Below are 17,226 nucleotides of genomic sequence, written 5' to 3' on the forward strand. Positions count from 1 at the left end.
GCTCAGTACTCACTTTCCCCTTCAGAGCAGGAGAGATTGCTGAAATAGAGGGAATACAGAGAACATATACAGCATACATAGACACGATAAAGCACCTAAATTATGGAAATCGTCTCAAAGGTCTCCAAATGTACTCAATAGAAAGGAGACGAGAGAGATACCAAATAATATACACATGGAAAAAACTGGAGGGCCAGGTCCCAAATCTACACAGTAAAATAACAACGTACTGGAGTGAACGATATGGAAGAAAATGCAGAATAGAATCAGTGAAGAGCAGAGGTGTCATAGGCACAATCAGAGAACACTGTATAAACATCAGAGGTCCGCGGTTGTTCAACACCCTCCCAGCGAGCATAAGAAATATTGTGGGAACAACCTTGGACATCTTCAAGAGAAAACTAGATTGTTGTCTAAAAAAAAAAGTGCCGGACCAAACGGGCTGTGGTGGGTATGTGGGCCTGTGGGCCGCTCCAAGCAACAGCCTGGTGGACCAAACTCTCACAAGTCGAGCTTGTCTCGGGCCGGGCTTGGGGAGTAGAAGAACTCCCAAAACTCCATTAAACAGGTAAGCAGGTATACTAATAGTCTCCAAGGACAATCAGTACTTGATGGGGTATCCGGACCATGGACCGGACCTGGTGTCCGGTCCACCTGGTGTCCGGTCCACCTGGTGTCCGGTCCACCTGGTGTCCGGTCCACCTTGTGTCCGGTCCACCTGGTGTCCGGTCCACCTGGTGTCCGGTCCACCTGGTGGCTGGTCCACTCAACTATTCAACGCTCAACCATTCCCATATTCCAGTTCCTTGAAACTCGTCCGGCTACACGCACGAAGAGCAGACAGACAGACAGACAGAGAGAGAAACTTTTACATTTGGAACAGAAGAAATGCCAACTGCTACAAGACTCATCAATCACAAACTTTCAGCGATTTTTACCTGGGGAAGGAGATAGTAGGTTATATCGGTAGCTGAGAAACACAGACGATAATGATAACTATCCAGTATCTTGCAACTGGGGTTGCAAAAGCCTAGCGTTCAGAGATGAAACTGACATATTGAGCCTGAAGTTTGACTCATCTATGGCAATGAAGAGATGTTTATCATCATGAGAACCAGTTTGCTCAAGCCTGGCTCCGAGTCGGGCTTGGGGAGTAGAAGAACTCTCAGAACCCCATCCAGGTACAATCCAGGAACGTCAGTAGGCAGGGGGAGGTGACGTTATAACATGTGGGGTAAATGTTCCAAATTAAATTAAACTTTACTTGAACAAGAAAATAATCAACAATATTACAAATCTCCAACAAAATAAAACAAAACTCTCTCTCCAACAAAATAAAACAAAACTCTCTCTCCAACAAAATAAAACAAAACTCTCTCCAACAAAATTTGTATAATAGACTAATCCCTTGATACCTGACTCGTGTGTTTCTCCTCACACCTCATTAGGCTATCAAATGAGGCTTGTAAACAAGAACACTCAAATTTGTCATTAACTGAGTACTCAGGTTAACAATCATTGTTTATCTGATTACTCACAGAAGGAGAACTGTTAAACTGGTTAACATCATCATAATTGACTCATTTAAATCACTGAAGTGCTCAAGTAGACATAACTTTCACAACAAATTAATATTAACCTAAACAGGAAGATCGAGAAAATAGAGCAGAAGTTGAAGCGATCATTCGAGTCTGAGGAAATGGAATGGAAACAAACAGCACAAATGCAAAATCAAAAACCTCCACCAGTATTGGACCTTTACTTACAACTGAAGGTTCGTACACAGAGAATGACAAAAAAATTAATTAAATCTAAAAAGACCCGTATGAGGCTATGTTTAGCACCTCCCCAATAAACCATGAAATCTGTCTGGATCTTCAACATGAAAGTTGAGGATCCAGTTTCTTTATTAATGATAGAGTTCTCTTCCCTTTTACCTAACGCACATCTGCTATTCATCGGTGGTATTCTGCACATCCTGCCATGCCTCCTGGAGTCATGTGATGTTATTTCTGTGTGGCAGGTTTGGGACCAGCTCCTCTACTATTTTCTACGTGTAAATTATTACGTAAATCTCCCACCTGCGCTCTAGGGAGTACAGATTTAATTTAGGTTAGGAGCTAACTACGGGAGCTAAACTTCAGCGATCCCAATCATTTAGATTTAAGTCGATTCCAGCTGTAAAGGACCTTGTAACGCTCTCCAGGTCATCAATTTCTCCTGCTTTGAATGGGGTTGTTAGTGTGCAACAGTATACTGTACACTATAGAGAGCACCAGCGACTTAAAAAATGATCACTGGCATTGCATCTCTTGCTTGAAAGGGTCTTTGTATCAAGCTCATAATTTGTTTGCAGTTGTGACATCTACTTTATTGTGTTTTAAGAAAGTAAGATCTTCCAGCATATTCTTAAATGTTTTATATTGTTTTTTCTTTAAATAGCGTGATTTGACGGCGTTTTATACGTGGTTTCCGTTTTGATTTTTCCTCTTTTTGCACAGCACAGGAGCGGGAACTTATCTTTATTAAATATCATGCTAATTGTTGTGGTCCATTGAAAGACCTGATTTAGAGAGGTTGGAGGTTTGCTGTGTCCTCTATACTGTCTACACCCATGAAAATCCTGGTGTTATCTGCAAAGCATGATACAGTACTATAGTTTGTGTCCTTGTCTCATGTTTGATATGAGTGTGAGGAAGAGTACCAGTAGCAAGCACAGTAGCATGGGTACTGTGCTCTTCACAGTGGATGAACCAGTTTTGGTGACTATTACACTTCTTGAGTTATCTTGAGATGATTTCAGGGCTTTTAGTGTCCCCGCGGCCCGGTCCTCGACCAGGCCTCCACCCCCAGGAAGCAGCCCTTGACAGCTGACTAACACCCAAGTACCTATTTTACTGCTAGGTAACAGGGGGCATAGGGTGAAAGAAACTATGCCCATTGTTTCTCTCCGGAGCCCGGGATCGAACCCGGGACCACAGGATCACAAGTCCATTGTGCTGTCCGCTCGGCCGACCGGCTCCCTTTTCTCTACTCTACCATTCCTTTTTACTTGATATCCTCATCGGAAGATCGCATAAAAAAAAACTTGTGAATTTCGTTTCTGTCATTGCAATAATGTGTGGGTTGCTCACCTTTCACTCTTTTCTGTAACTCTACCCCTTTATTTGTCATACAATCTGCATTTGTGTGCTTAATTGTAATACTACTTATGTATAATGGACAGGTACCTGCTTGATGGGGTTCTGGGAGTTCTTCTACTCCCCAAGCCCGGCCCGAGGCCAGGCTTGACTTGTGAGAGCTTGGTCCACCAGGCTGTTGCTTGGAGCGACCCGCAGGCCCACATATCCACCACAGCCCGGTTGGTCCGGCACTCCCTGAAGAAAACTATCTAGTTTTCTCTTGAAGATGTTCACGGTTGTTCCGGCAATATTTCTTACCAGAATATAGGTGTTTTCCGCACCTATTGCGGTGTTCGGTGTTCCGCACCGCACTAGTCGGCAATAGGTGTGGTTTCTCCAAAGGGTGTAGTGATTCCGGTTGTTCCAGAACAACCAGAATGGCCAATTCTGACAGGGGGAAAGGGGGGGGGGGGATTAATTAATTAATCTGCCCGAAACGCTTTGCGTAATAGTGGCTTTAGGCATTGTATGTACTAGCTCTATCTATAAAGCCAACAAACTTTGTAAAATCTCTTTATGTACCTTACCTAAATAAAATTATTATTATTATTATTATTATATAATTGGTCTTGTTTCTCCTGACCGCTCTAGCACTTGTCTAGTAATTGTGAAAAAGACATTGAAATAACAGGACGAAAGTGGAGGAAACGTTTACAATGAGAGACAAAAGAAGGAGTGTTGACGGAAGTCACACAAGAGTGAAGCCAGAAAATGTTCCATTTTGCTCAGTTATAAGAAAAAGATCGTCAAGCGTTGCATTTTACCGACCGGCAGCTGGAAAGCCAGGGACCAAGAGCTGAAGCTCGATTACCCTGCAGGGGTAAACAAGGTTCACCAACACGTACGCGCGCACGCACACACACCACCAGACTAGTACCCGAGCTGAGAGGTATGAGCTACGAGGAGAGACTACGGGAATTAAACCTCACTTCGCTGGAAGACAGAAGAGTTAGGGGGGATATGATCACCACATTCAAGATTCTCAAGGGAATTGATAGGATAGATAAAGACAGGCTGTTTAACACAAGGGGAACACACACTAGGGGACACAGATGGAAACTGAGTGCCCAAATGAGCCACAGAGATATTAGAAAGAACTTTTGTTAGTGTCAGAGTGGTTGACAGATGGAATGCATTAGGCAGTGATGTGGTGGAGGCTGACTCCATACACAGTTTCAAGTGTAGATATGATAGAGCCCAATAGGCTCAGGAACCTGTACACCTGTTGATTGACAGTTGAGAGGCGGGACCAAAGAGCCAGAGCTCAACCCCCGCAAGCACAACTAGGTGAGTACATACACACACAACTGTAGATTGTGTGGGTTTCTACACAGTTTCAAGTGTAGATATGATAGAGCTCAGTAGGTTCAAGAATCTGTACACCAGTAGATCGACTGCTAAGAGGCGGAACCAAAGAGCCAGAGCTCAACCCTCCCGCAAGCACAACTAGGTGAGGACAGGTGTAATTGGCCCGAGGCAGCGAGTGTAAAAACAGTTGCACAAACCGTTGCGTCGCCTCTTGTCTCTAATTATTATTCCTGCGTCGCTCCGGTATTAATCTCATCCAGGTGATTACCTCCTATGTATTTATTTTATCTTATTAAGCCAGATGTCAGCCCCATGAACCTTGCATGAATATAATGGCAATATTATATATATATATATATATATATATATATATATATATATATATATATATATATATATATATGTGTGTGTGTGTGTCTGTGTGTGTGTCTGTGTGTGTGTCTGTGTGTGTGTCTGTGTGTGTGTCTGTGTGTGTGTCTGTGTGTGTGTCTGTGTGTGTGTCTGTGTGTGTGTCTGTGTGTGTGTCTGTGTGTGTGTCTGTGTGTGTGTGTGTGTGTCTGTGTGTGTGTGTGTCTGTGTGTGTGTGTGTGTGTGTGTGTGTGTAAATCACGAAAATTAACACGTGATAAAAAATGTGACAATGTCAGACCACGGGGGAAGAATTGAAACAGGAATTTCCTTGTATTTCCCTTATATATTATATGACACTGTCATATAAAATATAATGTCAGCTATATGAAGAAGACCCCTACTGAATGTGGGGGGGGGGGTACCGAGGTACTAAGTTTAGTACTCAGGTACTCAGTACCTGGTACTCACTTCCAGGTACTGAGGAAGGGTGTAAACGAGGAAGGTAAACGAAACACAGGGTACAGGACACAGACCTACTCATAGAAGGAAAGCAACATGTAAAAGATCTGGGAATTATGATGTCTGACGACCTGACATTTAGTGAACATAACCGAGCAAATATAGCGGCGGCGGCGGCGGCCAGGAACATGATAGGATTTGAACGTTCTCATAACCCATCCTGAGATCCTACAGCAATGCTAATACTATTTAAATCACTGGTGCTGTCCCGTTTTAAGTATTATTCAGTACTCACTTCCCCTTTCAGAGCGACAGAGATCTCTGAATTAGAGGGAATACAGCGAACATGTACGGCACGCATAGACACGCTAAAACATCTAAATTATTGGGACCATCTCAAAGCTCTCAAAATGTACTCTTTGGAAAAGAGACGAGAAAATTATCAAATAATATATACATGGAAGATACTTAAAGCCCAGGTCCCAAATTTGCACAGTAAAATAACAACATACTGGAGCGAAAGGTACGGAAGGAACTGCAGAATAGAACCAGTGAGGAGTATAGAGGTGCCATAGGTACAATCAGAGAACACTGAACATCAGAGGTCCACAGCTGTTCAACACCCTCCCAGCAAGCATTAGAAATATTGCTGGAACAATGGTGAATGTATTGAAGAGGGACTTAGCTAAGTTCTTGCAAGAAGTGCCGGACCAACCAGGCTGTAGTGGATATGTGGGCCTGCGGGCCGCCCCAAGCAACAGCCTGGTGGAACAAGTTATCACAAGTCAAACCTGGCCTCAGACCGGGCTCGGAGAGTAAAAGAACTCCCAGAACCCTCTAGTGAATACCCTAAGCATACCTGTAATCTTAAGAAAATTAACAAAATCTCATTGAAGAAGATCTCTCATGCAAGAGATTTCATTTCAAAATCTCTCATGAAATCTCGTAATCTCAGAAAAAAAACATTGTTCCACGAGACCAAGTTTCATGAAACAATGTTTCTTGTATTATTTAAACAATAAATACTCCACCCTGCTTCTCATCAATGTATCTACGTATGTAGGTTAGCTTAGCATTTTAAAAGCACCGAATCACCTTCTGTGGTTGAGTGTTCAATAAACCCTTGAACTATATGTTTAACACTTCTCTAACTCTGTCCATGGAGGACAGAAGAAAATGTATATATGCTGGTTAGCATTGTAAATGTGTGGCCACGTCTGTGGTAGAAAATAATAATAAAAAAAAAAAAAAATCTCAGCCAATTCATTACTTCCAAACTAAAGTCATCTGTAATTATCATCAATCTATATGCAATACAGATCTAATGACTTGGCATATTCAACAACGGCCTCGAATATTCATATCCTTGAAATCTTGTTTTAATATCAGCTATATTGTGCAGCGCCCACAACAGTCATATTGACCTAAAGTCAAGGATACGATATCTCTCATCCCTTACTAGACTAGACTGGAGCACCTGGGAGAACAGAGAGAGAGAGAGAGACGAGAGAGAGAGAGAGAGAGAGAGAGAGAGAGACGAGAGAGAGAGAGAGAGAGAGAGAGAGAGAGAGAGGGAGAGAGAGGGAGAGACACAGAAAGAGACTGTCTTACATTTATATATTCCGTTATTCAACTTAAGCATATAATGAAACACCACACAGTGAAAGTTGTGATTGATAATACAATGAAAATGGCGATTAACCTTACAATGAAAATTGCTATTAACCATACAATTAAAACAGGTATTAAGCATACAAGTTCAATAATCAGTTAACTATTTACATGGTCTCTACTTTCTCTCATTTACGTAGAACAAAACCTTATATCATCTTCACTTTAGTTTCTCATTCTCTAGAACAAAATACACAAAGTCACTTTCACTAAGACATCATTCTTTATCATTATCTATCAACATCATGTATAATGCTCAGTATTATTAACAACATCACTGCTCTCTAAGTAACAAAACTTGCATATAGTCTTTTCTGCAACATATTTTTTCCTTGTACAACAAGAAAAGTAGACTAAGGTAACTTTTCCATATTACCTCTTCAACTTTTATCAAGACAAAATTTTAAGAATGTGAAGCTTTCTATGTCACTCTACAAGAATGCTGGACCGGCCAGGCTCGGAGGGGGGGGGGGGGGGGGTGTGAAGTAGAACAACTCTCGAAACCATCTTCAGGTATGATCCAGGTAACTTATATATGCAAAAACTTACTATGCCACATCAGTGACCCAGTTTGTGTACGTTTCAATTAAAACTTGAACTAGTAACAGATTCTTATCTTGAGGTTATCTTGAGATGATTTCGGGGCTTTTTAGTGTCCCCGCGGCCCGGTCCTCGACCAGGCCTCCACCCCCCAGGAAGCAGCCTGGGACAACTGACTAACACCCAGGTACCTAATTTACTGCTAGGTAACAGGGGCATCAGGGTGAAAGATTTACTTAACTTAGTCCAACTTTTCGTAACTTTCACTGTTTTATGGTGTAACAACTTCGTTAAGAGATAACTAACAATCATTAAGGAAATAACAAGGTAAAGTAGGATAACTCTCCTGTGTTATCTCTCACTAAGACAAAGCTTGTTATTACTTTTTAACAATTAACGAGTTAAAAAATTGACTCTCCAACATTTGGTAAGACAATATCACTTTTCTTTATGTATCAACGTAACTAATTCTGTTTCTGTAACGTAACTGTTTCTGTAACGTGACTTTCTGTAACGTAACTGTTTCTGTAACGTAACTGTTTCTGTAACGTAGCTGTTTCTGTAACGTAACTGTTTCTGTAACGTAGCTGTTTCTGTAACGTAGCTGTTTCTGTAACGTAACTGTTTCTGTAACGTGACTTCTGTAACGTAGCTGTTTCCGTAACGTAGCTGTTTCTGTAACGTAACTGTTTCTGTAACGTAGCTGTTTCCGTAACGTAGCTGTTTCTGTAACGTAACTGTTTCTGTAACGTAGCTGTTTCCGTAACGTAACTGTTTCTGTAACTGTTTCTGTAACGTAACTTTTTATGTAACGTAACTTTCTGTAACGTAACTGTTTCTGTAACGTAACTGTTTCTGTAACGTAACTGTTTCTGTTACATTACTGTTTCTCAAACATAACTATGTAACAACTGTATCTGTAACATAAGTAACACTGTTTCCGTAACGTAACTATTTCTGTAATATTTCTCTTTCTCTAATATAAATGTTGCTGTAAACATAACTAGTTCAACTTTTCTGCGTTACAGCTCTGTTACAAGTAACTTTACCCATCTTACTAAGACAACTCTGTCACAAAACACGTCTCTTTATCAGTAACATAACTAACTTTATGTAACAACCTAGTTACCTAGGTTATGTAACAACCTTGTTACCTAACAGTAAATAGGTACCTGGGTGTTAGTCAGCTGTCACGGGCTGCTTCCTGGGGGCGGAGGCCTGGTCGAGGACCGGGCCGCGAGGACACTAAAGCCCCGAAATCATCTCTAGATAACCTCAAGATCTCAAGATAGACAACATTCACTATCTTTCTCTATCAGGGAGCCGGTCGGCCGACCGGACAGCACACTGGACTTGTGATCCTGTGGTCCTGGGTTCGATCCCAGGCGCCGGCGAGAAACAATGGGCAGAGTTTCTTTCACCCTGTCACGGGCTGCTTCCTGGGGGTGGAGGCCTGGTCGAGGACCGGGCCGCGGGGACACTAAAAGCCCCGAAATCATCTCAAGATAACCTCAAGATCTCAAGATAGATCATATCTAAACTGTGTAGCATCAAACTTAGTAACGCTTCTCTTTATGTAACAAGTCGTACATCTTTCTGTAATTTGGTAAGTTTGGGTATAGGTTTTCTCTGAATAATATTGGCTGAATGACTGTCAAATTACGTCCATATGTTCTCTGTAAGCAACATCTTTTCAACGACATATTCACCAGAACTAAATATATTTAAGCTGTGTTAACTTTTTCACTCAAGAATGTAATATCAGTTCACTACGTATCGAGTCTGACGTAACCTGACCTCAAAGAGCTTAATATATGATTGATGAAGATTAAGCCACTCAAAAGGTAGCACGGGCATGAATAGCCCGTAAGTGGTGGCCCCTTTGGAGCCATTACCAGTATCAGGAGATGATACTGGAGATCTGTGGAGGCGTAACTGCACCCTGCGTGACGGGAGATGTCTCCAGTCATGCCTCCTCCGTCTCCCAGGCCTCCTCTTTTTTTTTTTTTTACACACACCCTCCAGGAAGCTGCCCGTAGCAGCTGTCTAACTCCCTTGTACCTATTTACTGCTAGATGAACAGGCGCATCAGGGTTAAAGAAACTCTGCCCATTTGTTTCCGCCTCCACCGGAGATCGAACTCGGAACCTTAGGACTACGAATACCGAGCGTTGTCCACTCAGCCGTCAGGCCCGTAGACCACCGTACATATATTGTCTTAAAGGACAACTTGATAGTAGATTTTGGCACTATTCACTTTTTAAGTGAGTTCGGAAATCGACTCGAGAATCGACAATCGACTTGAGAATGGTCCAGGACGGACCGAAACGTCGTCGTCCCTTCACCTTCTAGTGTGTGGTCTAGTCAATTCGGAAAAAAATTAAAGCTAAGAATTCATATTAAATATTTCTAGGCCTAGTATAGTACATATATGTACTATACTAGGCCTCAGAGTAGGCCTAGGGTGGTTAGGTTTTATAGGAAACCTAAACACAAATCCAGGCCTCAGCCCGGGCCTGGGGCCGGGGATGTGCACAAGATAGCAATGGAGAGGATTCCTCTCTTTGTGCTTGCAATGCACAGGACCTGTGCACTCATGTGCATGGTCCTGTCCTGCATGTAGCTAGGACCGTCGTGCGTACTGTCATTGGATAGGACATAACGGGCCTGCGGGGGTCGTAAGTCCCCCCCGCACCACCAGGCCTGGTGGGGGTCGTAAGTCCCCCCCGCACCACCAGGCCTGGTGGAGGTCGTAAGTCCCCCCCGCACAACCAGGCCAGGTGGGGGTCGTAAGTCCCCCCCACTTACGACCAGGTGGAGGTCGTAAGCACTACATACGACCTCACACACTGGAATCTAATTATAGTGGACCTTACAGCTGAATAATGAATGTGTGCGCACGCGCGCCCGCTCGCGCGTCTGATGGTGTGTTCTTATCTAGCCCCTAATGTTCTTATCTAACCTCCTGATGTTCTTATCTAACCTCCTGATGTTCTTATCTAACCCCTGATGTTCTTATCTAACCTCCTGATGTTCTTATCTAACCTCCTGATGTTCTTATCTAACCTCCTGATGTTCTTATCTAACCTCCTGATGTTCTTGTCTAACCTCCTGATGTTCTTATCTAACCTCCTGATGTTCTTGTCTAACCCCCTGATGTTCTTATCTAGCCCCTGATGTTCTTATCTAACCCCTGATGTTCTTATCTAACCCCTGATGTTCTTATCTAACCCCTGATGTTCTTATCTAACCCCTGATGTTCTTATCTAACCCCTGATGTTCTTATCTAACCCCTGATGTTCTTATCTAACCCCTGATGTTCTTATCTAACCCCTGATGTTCTTATCTAACCCCTGATGTTCTTATCTAACCCCTGATGTACTTACCTAACCCCTGATGTTCTTATCTAACCCCCTGATGTTCTTATCTAACCCCTGATGTTCTTATCTAGCCCCTGATGTACTTACCTAACCCCTGATGTTCTTATCTAACCTCCTGATGTTCTTGTCTAACCCCCTGATGTTCTTATCTAGCCCCCGATGTTCTTATCTAACCCCTGATGTTCTTATCTAACCCCTGATGTTCTTATCTAACCCCTGATGTTCTTATCTAGCCCCTGATGTACTTACCTAACCCCTGATGTTCTTATCTAACCCCTGATGTTCTTATCTAACCCCTGATGTTCTTATCTAGCCCCTGATGTACTTACCTAACCCCTGATGTTCTTATCTAACCCCCTGATGTTCTTATCTAACCCCTGATGTTCTTATCTAACCCCTGATGTTCTTATCTAACCCCTGATGTTCTTATCTAGCCCCTGATGTACTTACCTAACCCCTGATGTTCTTACCTAACCCCTGATGTTCTTACCTAACCCCTGATGTTCTTATCTAGCCCCTGATGTTCTTACCTAACCCCTGATGTTCTTACCTAACCCCCTGATGTTCTTATCTAGCCCCTGATGTTCTTACCTAACCCCCGATGTTCTTACCTAACCCCTGATGTTCTTACCTAACCCCTGATGTTCTTATCTAGCCCCTGATGTTCTTACCTAACCCCTGATGTTCTTATCTAGCCCCTGATGTTCTTACCTAACCCCTGATGTTCTTATCTAGCCCCTGATGTTCTTACCTAACCTCTGCTTGATGGGGTTCTGGGAGTTGTTCTACTCTCCAAGCCCGGCCCGAAGCCAGGCTTGACTTGAGAGTTTGGTCCACTAGGCTGTTGCTTGGAGCGGCCCGCAGGCCCACATACCCACCACAGCCCGGTTGATCCGGAACTCCTTGGAGAAAATGATATAGTTTTCTCTTGAAGATGTCCACGGTTGTTCCGGCAATATTTCTTATAGTCGCTGGGAGGACGTTGAACAACCGCGGACCTCTGATGTTTATACAGTGTTCTCTGATTGTGCCTATGGCACCTCTGCTCGTCACTGGTTCTATTCTGCATTTTCTTCCATATCGTTCACTCCAGTATGTTGTGTCACTCCAATAACACAATCAAATCTGTCCGTAGTAGGAAAACAGCATGTAAAGGATTTGGGAATAATGATGTCCGACGACCTAACGTTTAGGGAGCATAACCAAGCAAATATTGCGTCAAGCAGAAAAATGATAGGATGGATTACGAGAACTTTCAAATCCAGGGATCCCATCACAATGGTTGTACTCTTCAAGTCACTTGTGTTGTCCCGTCTTGAGTACTGCTCAGTACTCACTTCCCCCTTCAGAGCAGAAGAGATTGCTGAAATAGAGGGAATACAGAGAACATATACGGCACGCATAGACGAGATAGAGCACCTAAATTATTGGGATCGTCTGAAAGCTCTCCAAATGTACTCGCTAGAAAGGAGACGAGAGAGATACCAAATAATATACACCTGGAAGATACTGGAGGGTCAGGTCCCAAATCTACACAGTAAAATAACAACATACTGGAGTGAACGATATGGAAGAAAATGCAGAATAGAACCAGTGAAGAGCAGAGGTGCCATAGGCACAATCAGAGAACACTGTATAAACATCAGAGGTCCGCGGTTGTTCAACGTCCTCCCAGCGACTATAAGAAATATTGCCGGAACAACCGTGGACATCTTTAAGAGAAAACTACATCATTTTCTCCAAGAAGTTCCGGACCAACCGGGCTGTGGTGGGTATGTGGGCCTGCGGGCCGCTCCAAGCAACAGCCTGGTGGACCAAACTCTCACAAGTCAAGCCTGGCCTCGGGCCGGGCTTGGGGAGTAGAAGAACTCCCAGAACCCTATCAAGCATCACCTTAACAAACGTGTTCTGATTGAAGCTATGAACCCCGTCTAGCCGTACTCTCTCCTGTCGGTCTGTCTAACTGTCTGTCTGTCTGAGCTTCCTCCTGAGCTCCTTCTTCCTTCCCGCTCCTTCCTCCTCCGGCTCCTGAGCGGGAGCTGGTTGGCCGAGTGGACAGCACACTGGACTTGTGATCCTGTGGTCCCGGGTTCGATCCCGGGCGCCGGCGAGAAACAATGGGCAGAGTTTCTTTCACCCTGATGCTCCTGTTACCTAGCGGTAAAATAGGTACCTGGGTGTTAGTCAGCTGTCACGGGCTGCTTCCTGGGGGTGGAGGCCTGGTCGAGGACCGGGCCGCGGGGACACTAAAAGCCCCGAAATCATCTCAAGATAACCTCAAGATATAACCTTCGTTGCTAGATGATCTTCGTCTCTGGCTGCTTGCAGTTTTCCTTTCCATTGTCTAGTTGTTCTTATTTATATCTTTTTGTTTTCATTTTTTCCACCTTTCTCCTGTTCTTTCTTGTTCCTTTATTCTTAACCTTTCATTTTCTTTGCCAGATTTATTTTTCACTTTATTCTCACCTTTTCTCTTAATTTTGTCCTTTCATCTTATTCTTTTCATTTCTCTCCTTCATTCATCCCACCTTTCATCTCTGTCTGTCTCTCTCTCTCTCTCTCTCTCTCTCTCTCTCTCTCTCTCTCTCTCTCTCTCTCTCCCCTTAATTATTCTATCTCTTCCACTCCCCATTACAGGGCTGAGTGGTGGTTGAAGACTGACCGGAGCCTGGTTGGGTTATCACTGATGTCTGGGTTGTCTTCATGTTACAGTTATCCCTGTAATGATAACTATAACTAATGTTAAAGTTATCACTGAAATGAGAGAGAGAGAGAGAGAGAGAGAGAGAGAGAGAGAGAGAGAGAGAGAGAGAGAGAAGAGAGAGAGAGAGAGAGAGATACATATAACTGTTCGGTTCATATATAGGAATTCACTCTGCCAAAAATTTGACCATCATTTTTAATTTAGTGTTTCCGGGCTGGCGGCGGCCATTTTGAAAATTGAAACTCGTGGCTTAAAAAACTCAATTGAAATGGTGTTAATGGGAGTGAGAACTGGGAAGGGAAATGGGAGCTGGAGCCTGCGATGAGAAAGCGACTGGGAATGGGAACTAGGAAATGGGAGTGGGAATTGGGGGCCAAGAGCTGGGAATGGGATCTGAGGTGAGGGAAGATAGGACAGCTTCCTGGTGTGAATTAAGAGTGTAATTGTAAATTAGGAATAAAAATAGGAGTGTAGTTACAGGATGAGTTACGCTCGTGGTGTCCCGTCTTCCCAGTGCTCTTTGTCGTATAACGCTTTGAAACTACTGACGGTCTTGGCCCTCCACTTGTTCCAACCGTCTACCACTATTTATAAAAGTTTCTGATATTTTTTCGGCACCTTGTTTCCTTACCTTGAATCTGTGTCCTCTTATTCGTAAAGTTGCTTAATTCTGCAATTTCTCTTTGTTAATCTGGCCGATTCCTGTTAGTATTTTGTAAGTGGTGATCATATCACCTCTTGTGAGTATGAGTGTGTGTCCTCCTCCACCCCCATACACCTCTACCTCCCGAAAGAGAAGGAGAAGAAGAAGAGAGAGACACGAAGATAAAAAACAAACAAACACACACACACACACACATATACATCTGGGATAGTCCCGGGCACCACCGGGTACCCCACCAGGAGTTAATAAACCATTAACCAACATTTTTTAAACCATTTCAAAACCGTCCAAAAGAAAAAAAATGGTGGAATTACAGAACCATCGCACACGGCTGTATAGTCATTAACATGCATAACGAGGTGGTAGAGCAGTTAGTGAGGTGGTGGTTGTTAAAGATTTGCTACCCGGAACAAAAAGTTGCAAGCAGCACGGCCTATGGTGAGCCCGTAGTTAGTGAGGAGATGTTAGACTGATCTAACATGACGTTGACGCCAGACTTTATAAACGAGAAGACGAGGGATAAGAAAACGCAGGATGAAAAGGGTCGGAGAGAATAAAAAATGTTAGAGAGAGAGAGAGAGAGAGAGAGAGAGAGAGAGAGAGAGAGAGAGAGAGAGAGAGAGAGAGGAGTGAGTGTGTGTGTGAGTGTGTGTGTGAGTGTGTGTGAGTGTGTGAGAGTGAGTGTGAGTGTGTGTGTGTGTGTGTGTGTGTGTGTGTGTGTGTGTGTGTGTGTGTGTGTGTGTGTGTGTGTGTGTGTGTGTGTGTGTGTGTGTGTGTGTGTATGCATGTGGTGTGTGTGTGTATGCATGTGGTGTGCGCGCGCGCGTGCATTTACTCTGCATCTGGGGCCATATCACACCATCGGACATATGTCAATACCCCTCCCCAGTACCACTATACTGGGGAGTAAGTTAATCCTCACTAACAATCTCTCTCTCCTTGTCCCCCAGGGCCTGAAGACACGACTCCCAGGACTCCCTGTGGTCGTACCATGGGGCTCCAGGTACTCCTCTGCGCCTGCCTCTCCTCCGTCGTCCTAGCTGACCCCACGGTGACCCCTGCCGTGACCCCCAGGCTCCCCGCGACCCCCAGGGCCCTACTCAAGGAGGTCACGGCGGCGGCCACGGGCTCAGGTCCTCTAGGGATGGAGATCTTGAACCAGAAGATGGACGGCATGTCCCACTACGTCCTCAGAGACCCGTAAGTACACAGTTCCTGTCTAATTATACTCACAGGTACTGTCTAAGGAGGGTATACAGTATACCGCTCTCAGTGTACTTGTCAGTATACGAGGATATATCGTGTGTTGGGTTAGTTTGTTCACAGTGACGTGGATTGTTCACTCTCGGCTGGATTAGTGTAGTAATAACTACCTTGTCTTCTCACTGATATTTGATTGTCTGTCTATTTAACAATTAAACAATCTTTGTGAACATGGGGGAAGGGAGTACCACCTCTGGCTGGAAGAAGGGGGACCCTTAGCCTCGGAGGAAACCACACATAATGCATTAGAGGGAATGTTTAAGTCCCCTCCAATACAGTTTCTGTGTGCTTTTCTCCTACCCCCTTCCCCCTTCCTTTGTGTTTTTTGTGCTGTATTATGTATTTAATGGTTACAAGATATACATTGGTTGATACAAAAAGTGCTTAAAGGTTAAGGATCTCTGGAAAAACACGACAATGGGAAACATAGATGAATGTCACAGACAGGTTCAATCATTGTTGCAAGTCAAACACTTCTTCGAATTCCTCCAAAGTTGGACTAGTGCTCAAGTGGTTATATATATATATATATATATATATATATATATATATATATATATATATATATATATATATATATATATATATATATATATATATATATATATATATATAAAACCAGTTGAAAAGAGCTTTGGGTTGGAGTTGGAGTGTAACAACCTGGGCGACTGCTAACTATGCCTTGCCTCGTTCCTACCCTCGTTGTTAGGGTCGTTAGGAGACCAATTCATTTTCATTAACTGCTCTTGGGGGGGGGAGGAGTGGCTCCAGTGTGGGGCTCCCCCCTCCCCCCCTCCCCCTGACACTCTGGAACTTGATGACTGAAGAACTGGAATGTTTGTTTGCGTGTGTTTTGCGTGCGTGTCAACCACTGCAACTGCACTCAACTGGTTGAGCTTTACAGGGTCGAGCCTCAGCTCCTTAGCCCCGTCTTCCGACTGTCATTGGTCCAGTTTGTCTCATCATATTTACCTATGAAGACATTCTTGTTGACATTCCTGTGTCTGTTCCATGTTTCTACTTTCCCACATGTCCTCTCCCTCGACTGTTCCATAGTTTGAACATTGCTTCTATATCTACTTTGTCAGTCGCCCCCTCCCCCCCTTTAAGTATTTTGTATGTCGTTATCATGTCTGCTCTATTTCTTTTTCCTTCCGTTGTTTGTATGTACTCACCTAGTTTTGCTTGCTGGGGTTGAATTTTGGCTCTTTGGTCCCGCCTCTTAACTGTCAATCAAGCTGGTGTACAGGTTCCTGAGCCTACTGGGCTCTTATCATATCTACATTTGAAACTGTGTATGGAGTCAGCCTCCACCACATTGCTTCCTAATGCATTCCATCTGTTAACTACTCTGACACTGAAAAAGTTTCTTTCTAACGTCCTTGTGGCTCATTTGGGTACTCAGTTTCCACCTGTGTCCCCATGTGCGTACGTGTGTGTGTGTGTGTGTGTGTGTGTGTGTGTGTGTGTGTGTGTGTTCATTATTTGTTAATGAACTGCCTCATCCTCCTGCCATCCTGCATGAAGTCTACAACATCCTGGTGCTTCAACCACTTTAAAATCTCTCGGATTATTGATGGTGTTATCGGAGCATTTCGCAGGATTTACTGGAGGAGGTGGGAAAGGGGGGGAGGGAGAGAGAGAGAGAGAGAGAGAGAGAGAGAGAGAGAGAGAGAGAGAGAGAGAGAGAGAGAGAGAGAGAGG

The sequence above is a fragment of the Procambarus clarkii genome, chromosome 58 (assembly GCF_040958095.1).
Source record: "Procambarus clarkii isolate CNS0578487 chromosome 58, FALCON_Pclarkii_2.0, whole genome shotgun sequence".
NCBI classification, from domain to species: domain Eukaryota; kingdom Metazoa; phylum Arthropoda; class Malacostraca; order Decapoda; family Cambaridae; genus Procambarus; species Procambarus clarkii.